Here is a 20,059-nt window from a genome sequence, read left to right as displayed (position 1 = left end):
ACAGTGAATGTGTATTTCTGGGACCCAATGCTTTCCTACACGACAAAGTTGTGGACGGTAATCGTTTAAGCTCTTCGTTTGGCTCTAAGAGCCCACCTTTTGCCTAAGGCATGGGTGCCAAGCATCTAACATCGCTATTCAGGGACTAAGCTCCTCTGTGTTGACTAAGTCAGGAACTAAGTTCCTCCGCACTGACTAAGTCAGGGACGCTAAGCGTCCAACTTCGCTACCTGGAACCTAAGTGGACACACTTTGTAACACCCCGGGTGTTAGCCACGAGTTAAGCAGCGAAATTGGAAGTAAATAGGATATGTCAAGCAATGATTATGTTCTTGAGATCATAATCTTGAAGTAATGATGAAGGTATTGGGGTCCAATCTATGAAATTGAGTCCCAACCTAAACTTGGACAACACACCTTTGCTTACATGTGGACCCTGTTTAAGATTAGGCATGAGTAATGTTAAACATGGTTTTTCATATACATTACATCAACATGCATCCATCTTGACAAGTGGAAAAGTTTCATGAAGTTTGGAATCAAGAAGTCATATGAAATGATAAGTTATGATCTTGATTGAATTGCTTTATTAAGTAAATAGGAATATGAGGTGTCGACAAAACCTTGCTACCTTGCCCAAATGACTCTAATTAAACTCTACAACAAAAGTCATGAAGGGTTCGTGTTGAACAAATATCAAGAAAATGCCTCAATTGGTCAAAAACCCTAATTTTAGGGTTTAACGAGGTGCTGCTTTGACCAAGATGAAGAAATGGTTTCTGTACTAGATATGAAGTTTGACCTCTAATAAAAGTTGAAGTTTGAGTGGAGTATAACAAAATTTATTTTTGGACCAAGACCTGATTCAACTCCTAAGTGGCTCAAACAGAGGACTCAAGATGGAATCGGCTGCTGTTTCTGGGCTCTAAATAATTCTAAGTCCGAATTCATCGTCATTGACATTTACGTTCCGTATTCTCTAAAATTTGTTAAACACCTCAAGTTGAGACAAAAGTAAAAGTTGGAATATATGTTTCATAGAAGGACATACAAAAAGTTGAAATCAAGTTGACCACGTTTTGACCAAGTAATTCGAGCTCAAGCAGAGCAAGGCTTAATCCTCGATTAGTCGCTGGCACTGTCAACTTCGGGCTAAATTAGGCGCTAATACAGAGCTCTAAAGACTAGGTACCCTTAATGAGTTTTGTAGATCATTAGGCGGGCTGCAACTTTGCTTCTAGGCCCAAGGTCCAAATCGGCCCGTAGCTGGCCCAAAAATGGCGCCCACCTTACCCACGTTGCTGCCCACCATGTACTCAGTAAAATGCCCCAATGGGGATTGCGTGTCCGGGACGTGGCTTCCATGCCTGAGCGCGCCCACACCTCCTTGTCGTGTGCCCCTACTGTCTCCTCGCATGATGGGGATGCCGAGACGACTAAGTGCCCCCTGCCTCGCTCACTCGCTTCTCCTCCCTCGCCCTCTGCGCCGCACCCGCTCGCCATGGCTGCAGGCAACCGAGCACCCATGGCCACTGCGGCGAAGCCCCTACCCCATCCACCCTTGCTGCTCGGCACCTCCAGCCATCTAAGCACCCAAGCCAACCCCACGCCCCTCCAGTGCCTCCTCGTGCCATCCCCCAGCTAGCGAAGCGTCGGAAACCATTGTCGTCGAAGCCATGCCCGTCAGTCGCCACCTGCTGCCGCTGTCGAGCGGCTGCTGGCTGTAGCCAGCCAAGGACAGGGCTAGGCGCAGCCCTGTCTGGCCACTGCCAGAGCCCGGCTGGCCCTTCCCCGCCGCCGACGGCGACCTCACCGGCCGGAGCCCGTCGATCCCCTGCGTCCGCGTCGAGAGAAGCAAGGGGGTGAATCATAGATAGAAACTATTTACTGGGTATCATTGCTTAATGCCTAGACACATGCATTTACATATATGGGCTTAGTCAATTAGAAGAAAAGCTTGTGTTCACTTTGTAAAAATGTTTTCCTTTTGCTTTTTTGGGAATATTGCAATTATTTAGCTAAAACTTTAGAAAATCATAATAAATTATAGAAAAATCGTAAAATAGCAAATAATCACTTTTTGGAATCCTTGTGAGTAGATATACACAATAGAGTCATAATATGATGTGTTAGTAGAAAGTTTCTAAATTTTTATTTATTCTTATAAAGTGCTTTAAAAATGCTTTTAAGTTGGACATATGCATATCTTGAGTTATGGAAGTCCAAAAATGGTAATTCAAGTTGTGTTAATCTTGTGATGACATGATATAGCTAATAAAAATATTAAACATGCCAGTTATGTAGTGTTTTTATAATGTTTTGATTTAATCTTGTTAAATAGGCAATTTTTGCTTATTTTGCTTGTTATTCTCATATCTAAAGTTGTGTTGCTCCAATTACTGTGATTTTTTTATGGAAGGCTACTGATGCTATATGTGTGATGTGGTAAACGTTCCATGTTCATTATATGTAGTATGGTTAAGTTAGTGATTTAACTTGATTACTGCTTGATAAATGCTTTTAAATAAGTTATAATTTTTATGTAAGTGTAAAAATGGAAAATGTGGTTCCACTATCTTTGTATGATGTTGTGCTACCAGAATAACATATAATATGGCTATATGTTTGTAGAAAATAATGATCTTTAGATTTATCTTGTTCTCATATATTTTTTATAATTAAGATTTGTCTTTTTCATAGCAATTAAATTATAAAAGCTGAGCATGAGAAATTTGTACAGTATCCATGTTTTGATAACATGTACCTCTCATAAAAATATCAGCCCCAAACTAGTTGTTCTCATACATCACTAAAATTTATATATATGTTTATTAGAAGAAAGGATTAATAAAAGCATAATTGTAGATAAAGCTTGTAATTGTATTTGGTGATCTTTGAGTGATTGATGTTCAATAAAGTGTTGCTAAGTATGTTACTGGTGGTTGAAGTTCTTGAATGGCTCATGTGTGTATGCTCTTTGTTAGTAAAACAAGTGAAACATCAAATTGTTATATTCTGAAATGGCTACATGTGCATTTTCTGTTGTGATGATATTTTCATGATACGAATGATGTTTTTTGTAGATATGTTGAATACAAAAGTTGTAGATAATTTTCTTATATTAATTTTCCTAAAATTTCATGATTTTAGACCTGATGGTTTAGGAGTTATAGATTTTACAAGTTTGCTATCAGGTTTTGCATGGCCTCTAGACATATCTGAATGACTATATTGTTTGGCTCATTTAAACATGGAATTATGTATTGGTGATAATAGAAGAAGTGTAGTGCTTTTCATGAGATTTCCAAATTGTTAAAGATGACCCCTTTTGGTGGTCTAAATCTACAGTTATGAGCTTGTAAATTGGAGCGACAGATTCTATCCTAATCTGGACAGAGATGTCTTCTTTGTGATGTTTGTTCTGGTTAACTTTGGAATTAGCTTGTGGTGTTCATAACAAAGTTGTGCATGGTTTGCTAATATTTCTAAAAAGTCTATAACCACCTTGTTGTGAAAGCTAGAACTCAACTTATTGCTATCTAAAAATTGCATGTCCGATTCTGACCATGTTTTGGACATAATTGTTGCTTTATGTGTTTAAGGCCAAATAACTGTTGAATCACCTAAATATGATTATAAAAAAGTTATATATAACTTAATAATATTTCTATAAAGTTAAGGATCATGCTTGTTGGATGGTTAGAACTCCAATTATATATTTCTGAAGTTAATGTCAGTCTTCTGTCCTTATCGGTATAGACCTGAGATATTGGCATATTTAATCATGTTAACCTATGAGTTAGCTTTTGGAATGAATAACAAAGTTGTAGAAACTTTCATTAGCTTTCCATAAAGTCCAAGATCACTTTTATTGAATGATTGTAACTCCAGTTATGGTTGAAACATGCGACTGCTGTTGTCCAAATTCTATGTATGCACTTAAGTTGATTGTCCATTCTTAATGTTGCTGGTGCATGCTCTAAATTATGTAGCCCTAGTTACTTAGTTGAATGAATTGCTCTCTAGTGCTTAAATCAATATGATATGACCATTCTTCATATTCATGCAGTTGCGTCTTGCATCTCATCTAGGTGCGTTAGATGAACCATGTGAAGGACATGATGTTGGAGCCGAACCCGAAGATGGAGTTTGGTGAATCCATCCAAAAGACGAAAGGACTAAGCAAGTGCCAAGATGGGAGATGCTCGCCAAGCGAGTGTCATCTAACAAACACTAACCTAGTGTTGGATCCCAAGCAAGCGTCGGAGTATTCTAAGCCTCCTATGTTTTTATAAATATTACTTGAGTCATTTATGTTTGATGCATTAGGTTATAAGAGTTGATTGGAACAACTTGATGCATAGAACTACCTTGTCTAGAATTATACCTTGAACCCGATGTAGGTCCAGGATCAAATGTATACTTAGCAATGCTTAGACCGATAGAAGTCGGGTGATTTTCTGTCACCTGCGAGATATAGGTGGATACCAAAGCACGGTTGGCAATATTTGCTATTATGAAAATAACCATGTGGATAAATAAAAAGAGACCGGGTGGAATTATGATAGAGAAGCAACAAGGCATGGAGGTCTTGGTGCCTATATATCCCCATCTGTGTCGGTTAAGGACCGATTCACTGTACGTTCTTATGTAATCTTGAATGCATGCCTAACATTTAGTTGGTCGGATAAGTCGTTCCGACCGCGAAGCCGAGTAGCTCAACTTAGGTCAGGACCCGGTAAGTGAAAGTGCACACCCTGGTTGGTAGTAAGGATATGTAGGGAGCCAATGGCTTGAGTCCAAGGGCAGCCTGATCTTCCTGGTAGATTGGTTGAATCTCTGAGGGTGCGGTGCTGATCGAACCCGCAAAGTTGTTTTCTGAGTTGAACCAAAGGTGACCTAAGACTACCTTGGTGTATATCTAGGTTTGTGTTAGGAATAACTCCCTAGTTGGGTTGGAATCAATTCGAGTCATCGTCTCTCCTGGATAGTGAGAACTTGACTGAGCAGCGGCAACGTAACATTAATTGATGGTTATGATGAATATGGAAATGTTACACCGGTTATGGTTACTATTGCATGTTACTAAATGATATTCCACATGTTTGGCATATGTTAGTTGCTAATCTAGAGATGAATAGCTATAATTAACTTGGTTACCGAATTATAAAATGTATTGCTCAACTAGTGGCTTTTATGTAAAATTTTGTCAAGCTAACTCCACTTATAAAGCCTTGCATACTCCTTGGTGTCATTTTATTTCTGGTTTATGACGGATAAGTCTAGCTAAGTATATTCGAGTACCTAGAGTTTATCCCACCATGTTGTAGGTGAAGTTCTCGGCCTGCTGATGATGGTGGCTAACCGCCGATGGGCTCGGTGACTCTATATTTATTTCTAATCTATATGCTTTTGTCGGAGAATGTCACTTATGCTAGCAATGTATTTGGAACTTATATTATTGTAATTATTGAAAGCTATGTTTTTTTCACTAATCGATTTTAGAACCTAAACTTGTACTATTATTTGTGAACCCATTTGTAATATTATTTTCGCTGTAACTCTATGCATGTGATGTGTATTTGCTTAATCATGCGATCTTGGTTATGATGTTGATTTACCGAGGTCCTTCATGACACTCGGCGGACTATCGGGTTTATATAAGTGAAAATATGCGTACGTCAACGTGTTAAACGGGGACATCCGTACTTGATCTTATATAAATTGAGTGGTTCTGTCACAGCTGGTATCAAAGCAAGATTAAGCATAATACTGTTATATACTTAGTTTTCAAAACAAAGTTTTGTTTTAAAAAGCCTATTTTGACTAAAACTTTAGCTACAGGCACATTTGTCAAAACTAATTTGCAAAACTATGCTAGCGGCATCCTCTTTTATGCCCGGTTAAGGACTATTAGGTGGCTATCTAAGTACTAACATGAGGGTTTTTACTTTCGTCGTCCATATGGCGTGCTATTGTATGGATGTCATTCACGTGAATTGTAATGTATGGACCAATATATCTCTACGCCCAGGTAAGATGGTGATTGGCATGAACGCAAGATGTGAGCGTGCGATAAAATGGGAGAGGTAGTTTTGATACTTAAGTATATATATCTCATATATATACGGAAGTATTTAATTATGGGTTAGCTTTGGTAGGGCTATATATGCATATTCTATATGTATAGACGTATTTACTTTCGGGTAGCTTTGATACAGAAGTATATATATGTGGGTATATATATATATATATGGAAGTATTTAGCTTGCAACCTAGAGATCAGATTTTCATTTTCACATACATATAATTGTGGGGTTGGGCCGAAGTGGAATCTTCTACTGGTACGCTAACAACGAATGTGTAGATTGAATGTAGCTAACGACTAGCTATATATCGAGAGAGTACGTGTTATGCCACCGACATAGAACGTGATTACCGCCTTAGGCTGACAATTTTGTGAGGACGAATAGGACGGTCATGCATCATGATTGTGTTTGTGCATAAATATGCTTTCCTCACTTTGTTCTAATACTAAGTAACTTGTGATCAATGTGATGTTACTATCTTCCCTGTGTGAAGCTAGGCAAAATGCCTTGTTCCATGCCGCTTGAATAGTTGTGCTTAAAGATAGTGTGTGATTAGCTTTGCCTTGTATGGTTGCTTCCAAAGGAAATAGATGATAAGTTAGTAGTTAGCAAAAACTTCACCCCCTTGAAAACTAAAACTGGTAGTGATACCTTGTTAGAAGTCAGCACATGCTTTTCTTTTAAATATAATGTTAGGTTCTTCCTTTTAAGTTATCTTCACATTGGTTCTTTAGACGCGTGGAGGCTCGTTATCTTGGTAGTGTCGTAGCTGTCACCTCTTTTGTCCTCGGTAAGCATACGAGTATTGAAGAGCATTATTCTGGAATAGCGTCTAAGTTTTGATAATCTCATGGTTGTTGTCTCCAATTAAGTTCTCTTTTAGGAGCCTCAGTCTGTACACGTGGTTGCTAGCTCTTGAACATTGCGCTATGAAGACCTATATCCATGTCTTTGCTTGACCTTAAGCCTAAGCTTGGTTCCCTTGAATGTTGGCATGTGTCATGGTTGTCTCACTCCTATGTGGGAGGACCCTGCTGAAAAATCCTTATCGGGCCTCATTGCTTCTTCTCCTACAGATGATCTGGTGCAACGCTAATCGCAATCTATCCTGGCTTTGGAACATTTTCCTTGCAGATCATGTCATTGCTTTATCAACTGAATCCCTAGTCAACGCATTGGCTCTGTCCCTCGAATCTCGTTTGTTTTATCTCCAACTCTCTCAAGGCTCGGAATGTTTATCGGTCCTGATCTCATGTTGCTGCTCGGTAAGACCAAATCTCATGTTAATCTTTACCTGGTAATCACCATTGTTGGACACAATGTGTATATGGAAATTAAGCAAGAGTCCCCTGCTCAGTTGTCTTCGGTAATTAAGCTATGTTCTCTTGCACTATGCTTTAATCTTTGGATTGCCTCCTCGTTGACTCTTGACCTTGTGACTACCTTTGCTTGCTATCTCCCCTTTGCATAGTGCTTGTTCATACAACCCAATCTATGTAACTTGAAATTTCACTTTGGGTGTGTGATCAGTAATGGTGTCATGAGTAGCAACTACGGTGCTGCGATGAAACCGAGAGCCTCCTATGGGCACGCACACAAGGTGCTGCTGCTTGGCACGTGCTGGTATCGAGGTTCCTAGTCATGATCCATTACAGAACTACACCGATATGTTATTTTCACATGAGCTCTTCCTTGGTTATCTCTCCATATCTAATCGAAAGATCCTTATATCAGACCAAAAGTAGTAGAGATTCCTCCTGAAGTTGTAAAGAGGATAACCTTTGAAGAATATGTCACCGACATGAACATTGGTAGACTGCAAGAGGTGGTATACAAGTGACTCTACTTGACTGTCCCTATAATGACATCGGTCATCTAGTGAGCAACTTATGTCATCCCCGTTGGATCAGAAAGGTACACAACATGTAACATTGGATAAGTTACCAGTCGAGTGACAATGGATGGAGATATTATGTGTTGTAATAGGTCACCTGGTACTCATGAGCTTTCTATCCAAGTTCTTGATCTTTAGGTGCAAGATGATCAAGTAGTCAAAAACCAACCTCTAGTGTGACCCCTTCTCTGCTGACTTTCATGGTGACTGTCTGTTTGCACTTCAACTACAATAGTTACCATCAAAAAGAAGTTTTGGAGCCTCAAATGTTGAGAGACAACTAATTAGTTACCAGTAGGAAGGTTAATCTCTAGCTAGGTAATGACTCTTCGATAACTACGAAGGCTAGGTCTTACAGAACAATGTTAAGCAAAGAAACAACAAAGCCAGTAAGCGATGCTAGTACTGCTTTCTTCTCCAAGCCCTGTGTTGTCAAATCAATTCCATCTTAGACAATCACATGGGTAGTGCAAGATACTGTATCAGCTAAGTAAAGAGCTAGAGAAAAGCACATCCCTAGTTTCGGTCAGCATCGTTATGTATATGTTTCTATCAAAGGATTTGTTCAGGACTCTATTGGAGAAAGTATAGAAGGGTAGTTAGAAATGGTCCCTTATCTTGTAGGACTGCCCCTCTACACGTGAAGTATGCATTGTGTCCTGCAAAAATAGCCCACAAGTCCAATGCTTGTGCATGTTGAGCTGGTGCCTAAATCAACGGTTGAAGTTGTTCCCTAAGAAGTTTACGAGGAAAACCCTAGCCTCCATCCTCAGCGAGAAAGCTACCGCTGTCATAAAAAGAGTTAAAGACTACGAACACACTTCCCAATGTGTAAATCAAAAGAAAAAAAGAGTGGGAAATCTATCGACATTTCATGGCACTAAACCGGTTATTTTTAAGCCAGTGATTAGTGGCTCAAACATGGTTGAATTCACACCAAACTTGATGATCTCATTCCTCGCTTAAGGTACTTCGATGTCTTAAGTTGGTTTGAGAATTTGTTGAGTAAAGCATCAGATTTGAGAGATGTTTTGATAGTTCGGTCCAAAAATTTCAGAACAAAGTAGTTTTGGTAGATTATTTGTTTGGATAGTCAAACGGTGTTCGTTTGAGCTGAATTTTGGTTAGAAGTTAAAGGACTCTTGGATCTAAATGCCTACCAAAATTTGTGTAAAACTGAGCAATAGTTTGCAAGATATGAACGGATTAACGAGAGGTACAGAATCTGTGATTTCTCTACTAACTACTATCATTCCTCACATTAGAAACATTGTGTTTGTTATTGATGTCAAGATTAGCAACATGGTCAATGTTTTGCCGTTAGATAATACTTTAGATGCCCTAGAGAAGACTCCTTGCACCCCATTGTGCCTTGCTTTTGCCCTCTCATATCAACAATGGTTGAGCAATCAAGGTGTTCTGCAAGTCAATTTGTGCCTTTGCGAGTCAAAAATAATTTGAAAAGTGTCAAACAATAGGTTTTGGATTATGCTTATGAGTTGTTGATTGACATTAGAGAGGAAGCTTCAATGCCAAATGTAGTCCAACAAGGCTAGTTTTGCTGCAGTGCAAAGTCAACCCAACTTACTGTGCAACAGCACCATGAAGGAAAAATGTACTCAATACTAGTGGCATACTGTTTGTCCAATTGGTGTATACTTGCAACTTTTGTTGTCCTCCAGACCTCGCTGTCATCCTTCTTCAGTAATGATTTCTAAGGCGGACTTGTCCTTGGTACCTTCCATGTGTTTTTACCCAAGAGGTTGCCTCAGATGCAACCCAGATAACTGTTGCTGCTTGGATACGAGGATTCTCTCAAATAATGATCATCGAAAACGCTGAGTTAATAGAGTCAGCTATTACATTCACTGCTCACTCAACGGACTCAGATAATAAAGTGTTATCATTAGAGAAAGAGAACTACACACATGGAACACTATGTAGTTTTCCATCGGGTGGCATCTGAGTGATTGAACAGTTACGACTGGCATAGATATTATTTGTTGGTTACTCTGTTTTTCACCGCCTTAGAGGATGTTTGTCTATCTGTGATCTCATCCCTTATGAAAGGTTGTACTCAAGCTACTTTGGTAGAAGACTGTTTTTTGAACTTTGTGAATGAACATGGAACCATTGTAATGAGTAGCTTTCAAAAGCTTGCAGTCTAGTGCAAAGTTCACATGGTCCATGCTATATTCACTAGGGAAATAGATATTATGGGTAGTTAGTTTATGATCCATAGTACTCTCCATATCTTGAGAACGAAGTGATGTGCTGTCTTGGATTCCTCCCAAAGAACAACGCTTTATGGAAGTCAATGAAAGAAATTCTTCAGACAAAATTTACAACGAAGGGCAAATATCAAAAAGTTGTATTAACCAAATTAGCCTCTTTTATGCTTCGAAGTTAAGTAGACTAATGCTATCACTGATGTTGGAAAATGGATGACATGCTTCTCTTTCCTTAAAGTCTATCACACCAAATCTTGGGGCGAGATTCCCATAAGGGAGGAGGGTAGTAACACCCCGAGTGTTAGTCACGAGTTAAGCATTGAAATTGGAAGTAAGTAGGATATGTCAAGCAATGATTATGCTCTCTAGTTCATAATCTAGAAGTAATGATGAAGGTATTGGGGTCCAATCTATGAAATTGAGTCCCAACCTGAACTTCGACAACACACCTTTGCTTACATGTGGATCCCTGCGTCCGCATGAGAGAAAGAAGAGGGGGGTGAATCGTAGATAGAAACTCTTTACTAGGTCTAGTTGCTTAATGCCTAGACACATGCATTTACATATATGGGCTTAGTCAATTAGAAGAAAAGTTTGTGTTCACTTTGTAAAAATGTTTTTCCTTTTCTTTTTGGGAATATTGCAATTAGTTAGCTGAAACTTTGGAAAATCATAATAAATTGTAGAAAAATCGTAAAATAGCAAATGAGGACTTTTTGGAATCCTGGTGAGTAGATCTACACAGTAGAGTCATAATATTATATATGTTAGTAGAAGAATTCTGATGTTTTTATTTATTCTTATAAAGTGCTTTAAAAATACTTTTAAGTTGGACAAATGCATATCTTGAGTTATGAAAGTCCAAAAATGGTAATTCGAGTTGTGTTAATCTTATGATGACATGATATAGCTAATAAAAATATTAAACATGCTAGTTACTTACTGTTTTTATAATGTTTTGATTTAATCTTGTTAAATAGGCAATTTTAGCTTGTTTTGCTTGTTATTCTCATATCTAAATTTGTGTTGCTCGAATTGCTGTGAAATTTTTATGGTAGGCTACTAATGCTATATGTGTGATGTGGTAAACATTCCATGTTCATTAGATGTAGTATGGTTGAGTTAGTGATTGAACATGATTAATGTTTGATAAATGGTTTTAAATAAGTTATAATTTTTATGTAGGTGTAAAAATGGAAATTGTGGTTCCACTACCTTTGTATGATAATATGCTACCATAATAACATCTAATATGGCTATATGTTTATAGAAAATAATGATCTTTACATTTATCTTGTTCTCACATGTTTTTTAATAATTAAGATTTATCTTTTTCATAGCAATTAAATGATAAAACCTGAGCATGTGAAATTTATACAGTAGCCATGTTTTAATAGCATCTACCACTCATAAAAATATCATCCCCAAACTAGTTGTTCTCATACATCACTAAATTATATATATATATATATGTTATTAGAATAAAGGATTAATAAAAGCATAATTATAGATAAAGTTTGTAATTGTATTTGATGATGCTTTGAGTGATTGATGTTCAATACAGTGTTGCTAAGTATGTTAATGGTGGTTGAAGTTCTTGAATGGCTCATGTGTGTATGCTCTTTGTTAGCAAAACAAGTGAAACATTAAATTGTTATATGCTTAGCAATGCTTAGACTGGTAGAAGTCGAGTGATTTCCTATCACATATGAGATATAGGTGGATACCAAAGCACGATTGACTATATTTGCTATTGTGGGAATAACCATGTGGATAAATAAAAAGAGACCAGGCGGGATTGTGATAGAGAAGCAATAAGGCATGGAGGTCTTGGTGCCTATCTATCCCCCGTCTATGTCGGTTAAGAACCGATTTGCTATACATCCTCATGTCATGTTGAACGCATGCCTAACATTTAGTTGGTCGGATAAGTCGTGCCGACTGCAAAGCCGAGTATCTCAACTCAGGCCGGGACGCGGTAAGTGAAAGTGCGAACCCTGGTTGGTAGTAAGGATGTGCGGGGAGCCAATAGCGTGAGTCCAAGGGCAGACCAGGCCTGATCTTCCTGGCAAATTGGTTGAATCTCTAAGGGTGCGGCGCTGATCGGACCCACGAAGTTGCTTCCTGAGTTGTACTAAAGGTGACCTAAGACTACCTTGGCACAGGTATGTCTAGGTTTGTGTTAGGAATAACTCCCCAGCGGGGTTGGAATCGATTTGAGTTGCCGTCTCTCCCGGATAGTGAGAACTTGACTGAGCAGCGGCAACATAACATTAATTGATGGAATTTGATGGTTATGATGAATATGAAAATGTTACACTGGCTATGGTTACTATTGCATGTTACTAAATGATATTCCACATGTTTGGCACTGGTTAGTTGCTAATCTAGAGATGAATAGCTATAATTAAATTGGTTACCGAATTATAAAATGTATAGCTCAACTAGTGATTTTTATGCAAAATTTTGTCAAGTTAGCCCCACTTATAAAGCCTTGCATACTTCTTGGTGTCACTTTATTTCTGGTTTATGACGGGTAAGTCTAGCTGAGTACAGTCGAGTACTTAGGGTTTATCCCACCATGTTGCAGGTGAAGTTCTCGGTCTGCTGATGATGGTGGCTAACCGCCGGTGGGCTCAGTGACTATATTTATTTCTCATCTATATGCTTTTGTCGGAGGATGTCACTTATGCTAGCAATGCATTTGGAACTTATATTATTGTAATCATTGGAAGCTATATTGTTTCCACTAATCGGTTTTAGAATCCAAACTTGTACTATTATTTGTGAACCCATTTATAATATTATTTTTGCTATAACTCTGTGCATGTGATGTGTATTTGCTTAATCATGCGATCTTGATTATGATGTTGATTTACCGAGGTCCTTCATGACACTCGGTGGACTACTGGGTTTATATAAGTGAAAGTATACGCGCGTCATCGTGTTAAACGGGGACAACCATACTTGATCTTGTATAAATTGAGCTATTTTGTCACACAATTCACCTAAGGTGAAAACTTTTAAATTTTTTTTACTTGAGCTCCTTATATCCTTCTAGCAATCCTCAACTTCGAGTTGGTCCGAGGTCGGACGACCAGTTGAACTGGTCAGATGTCCATTTAAATAGCTCGGCTCCTAGTTAAACTGGTCGGATGCTTTTCCTAATGATCGGCTACACGTCATACAACTCGGACAAACTCGATGCGGCGTTGCTCAGTAGATACAAGACGCTCGGGGACAAGCTGTGGGGGTATAACCCCATATACCCATAGGGTTGTACATGGGTCGAGCCGCCATGAGAGGCACAGCCCACCAGACAACGCCCCCGTGGAGCACGGCACAGGTCAGCGTGCGTCGCAAGGCTACGTGAGGATCCTTGACGATCAAGGACGATCTATTCGGATATGCTAACATACCAATCTCTGTAAGACTTATCATATAAACCGATCATGGTTAGATACAATGAGTAGATTGCCGTAGGCATACCCCTCAGTAGACTGTCGGCCGTATTTCGTCGACAGTGTGTTTGTTTCCACAAAGCTAAAGTTTAGACCATGTTTTGCCTTATTTGAATTCAGGGACTAAAGTTTAGAGGTGTCACATCACGTGTCACATGAGAATGTTACATAGGAGTGTTCCGATAGTAATAATAAAATAATTTACACAAATCCTCAGTAATCCGGGAGAGAAATTTATTAAGCCTAATTAATTCAGCATTAGCACATATGTTACTGTAGCACCACATTATCAAATCATGAACTAATTAGACTTAAAAAATTCACCTCGTAATTAGTCGTAATCTTTACAATTAGTTATTTTTTAATTTATATTTAATACTCTGTATATATGTCAACCATCCGATGTGACGTGGACTAAAGTTTATCTGAGCTTGTCATCGTCCGTCTTTGAGCCTGCGTGCGTGTCACCTAGGAGTACTGCAGTGGCAGAATAAATTTGTACTACATCAGCGCCAGCGTTTTCCTTGTAAATATGTAGAAGAACTTGGTGTGCCAAGTGTTGCTATATTCTATATGGTCATGGCATGTAATGTACCAAGTGTTATAGAACTCCTGGATATGCTCTTAATATTATATCCGTTGCTGTTTTGTGAAATGGAAACAAAAAAGCACTACCTCCCTTAATTTTTACGAAAGTATGCTTTTCCTCCCCAAACTTCAAAACTGGGCAAAATACCTTCCTCAATTTTTAAAACCATTCACCTTACCTCCCTGGCCCTGTTATAAGAGGTTTTGAAGTCAGTTTTGTCTTTTACTTTTTTTATTTATTTCGACTGAATCTTTACAAAATCATAGTAAATTACAAAAAAAATCATAAAATGGAAAATCCAATTTTGTTCGACTTCACATGAGTAGATTTATACAGTGAATATATAACATGATAAGCTTTAGTGCAAATTTTTTGTTGTGGTTTTAGATCTATGTTTTTCTGTAATTAATTGGAATAATTCATAAATGCAGTTTCTATGGTCCAATTGTGGTGAATTTTTTTTTATGGTGGGCTAATTATTGTATGCTTAAATTGTAGTAAAAATTTCATACTTATTGTATCATGTATATCTTAGTTATAAAAATTGATGTAAGATGAACGGTTTTAAAAATTGAGGGATGTGTTTTGCCTGGTTTTGAAGTTCATGAAGGAAAAGTGGACTTTCGCGAAAGTTTATGAAGTTAACATTGACTTTTTCCTTTCTGAAACGGTTAAATAGAGTTGTGCATATAAGGGGCCATTGGACCGAGCAGGCTTCGCTTCATGGGCCATAAAATGGGGCCGTTAGGATCGAATATATTCTCCTTCTTTATCTGCGTTGGGCTATATATGTCAAACCAGAGTCTCCTCCCTCGACTCCGCTCGTCTCTCCTGTCCCGACGCGGCAAACTTTTGTGCCCGGTTTGCCTCGCCACTACCGAGAGTGCCCTCGTTGAAGACGTCGCTCACCGGTGGAAGCACAGGTACTTCCTCCTGTCCGCCGCCGGCCACCCTCCGTCTGGTGAGCTCTCACCGGTGGAAGTCCGTCGATGCCCTTCGCTCCGCCGCCGGCCACCCTCCGTCCGCACCGGTCATCGTCTGATCCGCTCGTTCGTCTACTTTGTTCGCAAGTGTTTAGATTTTGTTTCATCTGCCGCAGATTGACAATACGTCAAACAACCGAATAGGCGATCACTCAACGAGCATGGAAAAAGATGACAAAGATACCGAATGTAGTGGTGGACAATTCGACACTGATGTACCAATGTCCAAAGTACCCGTGACAGGTGAGTTGCTGATTCAGTTTGGGCACGCATTTACTCAACCCTATTATAGTATTATAGAAATTACAATTGTGTTGTACTCTACAATCCTTTTTAAGTAGGGAACTTGCTTTTCAGATAGTACTTTCGAAGAGGACTTCGGCACCTCCAGTGATTCATGCCAAGGTGCCTGGAGTAATCTGAGTAAACAAGTTGTTTCGAATTTATCTGAAAGTGTTGTCTCGCTGGCTTCATTCAATGGTGAATAAACGAGCTTTCTACATTCGCCTTTGTTTTATAACCAGCTCTGAACATTGAAATATGATCTTGTGCAGGAGGTGAATTGAACTGTGCGTGCACAGGCATGATTGTCACTTACGCACAAGGTTTTGTAAACATCCTGACTTCAGCAGATCTGCTTAGATCTCGTCATGACTCCAACAATTTTTCTTCCAGTATGAGGGTTGGTGCTACCAATTTGTCTGTACTCCATTACTCGTCTATTGAAGATTTAAGATCTCGGTATTAATTATGTACATATGTTGGCTTTTTCATGGCAGATTAAAGTGTATTTTCCAAATGGGCAAGAAGACAGGGGTTTTCTGAGTGTCGGTGTTTCGAGTTGCCACCGACGAGTTATTTTGCGTCTAGCTCGGATGGTGTGCTAAGATGACACAATATTTATTCTGGTTCAGGCAGAATGTCCCTATGTCCAGTTCGTTGCTGTTGCTCGTGTTACTAGCACTGAAAGTTCGTAGTAGGGGTTACAAACGGTCGATAGAGGAATGGGTCCCAAGTCTCTGGTGGTGTGTTACGATGAGTTCCGATCAGTTCGGATTTGATTCGAGCTCGGATGTGTTCGGATGTCGGATCGGTCGTCCGATGTGCGATGCCCCTTAATGGGACGCCCTGTTTTTCCTTTTATAGGTCAAGAAAAGCAGTGGTTACAGCGGAGGAAAAATAGGAGAAATGAGAAGGAGAAGAAGTCTTTCAGAATCGTCGGATCCTTCTTCTCCTTTATGCGGGTTCCGCCGACGGGGCGAGAGCCGGGACGGCAAGGACTTGCGCAAGCACGGGTGCTACGGCATGTGGTGCCGGTGGTGCCGCTGGAGCCGTTCCTGTTCGCGGCGAGCGTCCACGAGAACAACCCGTAAGGGCGTGACGGAGGCTACTTTTAGTTCTGTCACTTCTGTCGCTTTACTTTAACGGGATGTTATTTTCAGTTCATGGTTCAATCTTTTGGTGGTATTTAAAAGAACTTAAACTTTCGATGTTATTTTATGGAGATCGTGATCTTTAGATGCTAACCCAACCAATTTTCCCGAATTAAAATCGTTGAAGAACTATTTTGAAATCTACAATGTCTTACGGGGATACAATGTCGGAGCGCTAGTTTCCCGTCTCTGGAGCTGGTACCTTGCTCCTGCGGCCGCGGAGTGTGCCGGCGGCGTCCGAACCACCGTGAGATACTCCCTCCCCCGATCAGCTCCCGCACCAAAGGCACCTGCGCCGTGGGCACCAGCATGTGGTCCGCATCCCGGTCGGTGGTCCTTCCACCCTAAGATACCCTGCCTCGCCACCATCGTATGTGCTTGGTGACGGAGGCCGCCGGCGATCAATGCCTAGACCGCACCCGGGTGGAAGGGTCCACGAGAACTGGAGGTCGCGGCGGCGCCGTGCGAGGACTACTGATTTTTTTTCCAACAGATCGTCAAACCTGCCTAGAGGCCCTTGTTCGAATTCTGCTTCTGGGATAGGATGATATGCAAATAGACAACCAGGCGGTGGTGGTCATGCCGGCTCCGGTCGTTGTGATGGCCTCAGCGCATTCTACCATGAGTCCATGACTAGGCAGTCTTACTCCCAAGTCGTTTCTTGTTTTCTTCCCATCTGGTTGTCTATTTGCAGATTCCCTATAAGACAACCTGCTTTGTTACTTTGTTAGGAATCCAGTCAACCAGTCAGGAACAGATTTGCTCAGGGTAAATGTTGCATTTGTTAGTGGCATCATGGGAGCATTCTTCTGTCTTGTATGTATATCTCATTTATCTTCTTCATGTCAACCCAGTAATATTCTCTGATGTGAAAGGACAATGCACTGAACCTTTTGTTAATGGCACGGATGAAGTTTTTCGATCCATCGTTCACAACAAGCATTTCTCGTGAGCACTGTAAAGCAGAGTAGAACAAAGCCTGCGCAACAGAAAGAACTTGTAAGTACAGATCTTCAGCTGATTTGCCAAACAGATCTAGGTTTAACAAAAAGAATAGCATAAGTATTTTATTTTATTGTAAATTAAATTAGTCATGCACAAGGGGAAAAAAAGAATTGGCCCCTACATGGCAGCATCTATTGAATTAAGCCCTAAGCAGTTGAACTCAACTTTCTTGGATTTCAAGAGGATGCCCATGTATTCCCATCCTCCTGTCTGCCATGCATGATCCATCTGTAATATGTCTTGTGCTGTGAATTAAGCCATAAGCAATTGAACTCAACTTTACCGCTTGCTTTTGCTTATGAACAGCTAATGTGTCTTGCGCTGTGAATATGACCTGTGGCTATGAGGTTGTAAGAATGTACTGATCCCAAATCTGAGAACTCATGTCTTTGATCTTGTGCTTGCTGTGACATAGTCTAATCTAGAATGTTACCAGAATATTTATTCTCAAAGCAAGGTTTCGCTATTGCTGTTTTGAAATATATGAAACAGCAACCAGAAACTTCTGGACTAGAGTATTTTAATTTCTGTTTAGCCTTGTGTATAATTAGGTGTTTGCTTGTCTTCTTGGCATTGGCATTATTTTATAGAGTACAAAATGTGATAGTCTGAAGATAGGTGTTGGTTTCGTGACGCATTTTTTTTGGTGGAAGGACGCTTGCTGGAGCCATGAACGAAATGAGCTAAAGGCCCCGTTTGGCATACCCCATATTCGACTTGTTCGGCTTCTTTTTTCAGCCGGAACAGTGTTTTTCTCTCACAACAATTCAGCCGGAACAGTGTTTTTCAGCTAGTTTCAATCAAAATTCTGCCAGCCAAACGGGGCCAAAGTTTACACCTAGTTTCCTGTTAGCACCCTTTTTTTATGATAGTTGCGTGCCCAGATGTTGGTTTTGCTAGAATAGTTTTGGTGGAGCAGCTGGATGAAGTTATACGTGTGTTCAGTTTTCCTGGAATATGATAATTGTTCGGTTAGTCTTCATTAGAATGTGGTTGTGGCCAGTTAGCTGTGGCCCTTTAGTGTTTGATAAGGCATAGTGTTATTTCCTTCCTGATCCCTCTTTTTTAAATGTGGCCAATTGTCTGTTGCCGTTTCTAAGATACGGAGTATGTTTTCAACATTGTATGGCTAGGCCTCCAGTGGTGGCTGCCGCGGACTGAGCGCATAAGACTGGGACGTGTGGTTCAGCAGATACGATTTCCCAGCTACCATTTACTCAGATTCATGGTTCATTTTTTTCATTGTATTGGTAACTTTCCAGGATAACATCTATGTGCTCCTTCGTGTGTGCGATCCAACTTCTCTACTGGTGGCTACTAATTTTTTGTATTGTGCGACACATATGTGCAGCTGTCTATTTACAATCCAAACTAACAGTATATTTACTTTTATTCTCTCGGCGCTTTTTATGTGAAGGAGAAAAAATGCTATGAAACTATCTCAATTTCAGAATGAAGGCTGAAGCATAAGGTTGGCACAGTCAAGGGTGAGATGGACCAGTTCAAGAATGAGGTGAAGGAATTGAAGACACGAGTTCCTATGCATCTCTGTGAGGGTTTGTTCAAGCCTAAGTAATGCATGTCAGTTTGTGGAAATGCCTCTGTTTAGGGCCTGAAGATGTACATAGCAATGCATTTAACTAGAACCTGATCATGTTGTGTTGGGCCTGTTCGCTTGAACTTATCAGCCGGTTTATCAGCTAGAATCTACGATATTTTTCTCTCACAACAAAACAGCTTCAACCGGCTTTAATACCAGCCGAAGGGGATTGCTATTGCGGCTAATGCATAAGAATGTTACAAACCATGGACCTAGTGCTCAGTTGAAATTGAATCAGAGTATGGTGAATGCATGATGTTCTTGCTGCTTCTGAGATTTTTTTTTTGGTCACCAATCACTGGATGATACACGTATTAACGCACAATTCTCTTTTTTGGAACCGCACCGACCTGCCCGGTCTCCAAGCTCTTTGGTCCTTGGAATTCGCCATTCCCTGTTTTGACTCGGTACAACAGTACTGTGTGGGGGATGGCGAGGATGAAGTCTGGGCTGAGACGGCGAGCACGTCGCAGAGCGCGGCCACTGCCTCTCCCTTGGCCTATTAGATTTTGGCTGTCGTTTGGATCAAAACTTGCCCACTTTGACTTGCTAAATCTAGCAAATTTTTTTTATTCAACTTTTTCTTGCCAAATCTTTTGACACGGTAAATTTTGGCGGCAAACCAAGTAAGCCCAAAATACTGAAAAGATGCAATCGTGCAAGTGAATTTAATGGAGGAGAATCATGTTCTAACAGAGACATGGAGGGATCGATCAACACCAATGACAGTTCGGCAAGAAGATGAGATCGGTCGAGAGCAAGAAGATCAGATCG

The 20,059-nt window shown here is 40.0% G+C and overlaps 2 long non-coding RNA genes across 2 annotated transcripts; both read left to right on the top strand.

The window, feature by feature from the left end:
• The first annotated feature begins 15,604 nt into the window (after positions 1–15,604).
• On the top strand, positions 15,605–16,163 carry LOC136477210 (uncharacterized). The gene is made up of 3 exons (XR_010763940.1): positions 15,605–15,727; positions 15,802–15,929; positions 16,027–16,163. It is a non-coding gene; the product is annotated as an uncharacterized lncRNA (long non-coding RNA).
• A 1,045-nt stretch (positions 16,164–17,208) lies between these two features.
• On the top strand, positions 17,209–19,530 carry LOC136477209 (uncharacterized). Its single transcript, XR_010763939.1, has 3 exons — positions 17,209–17,448; positions 17,535–17,679; positions 19,103–19,530. It is a non-coding gene; the product is annotated as an uncharacterized lncRNA (long non-coding RNA).
• Positions 19,531–20,059: the final 529 nt, after the last annotated feature.

Source organism: Miscanthus floridulus, chromosome 8 (genome assembly GCF_019320115.1).
Source record: "Miscanthus floridulus cultivar M001 chromosome 8, ASM1932011v1, whole genome shotgun sequence".
NCBI lineage: Eukaryota > Viridiplantae > Streptophyta > Magnoliopsida > Poales > Poaceae > Miscanthus > Miscanthus floridulus.
This window is presented reverse-complemented; position numbering and strand designations above follow the sequence as displayed.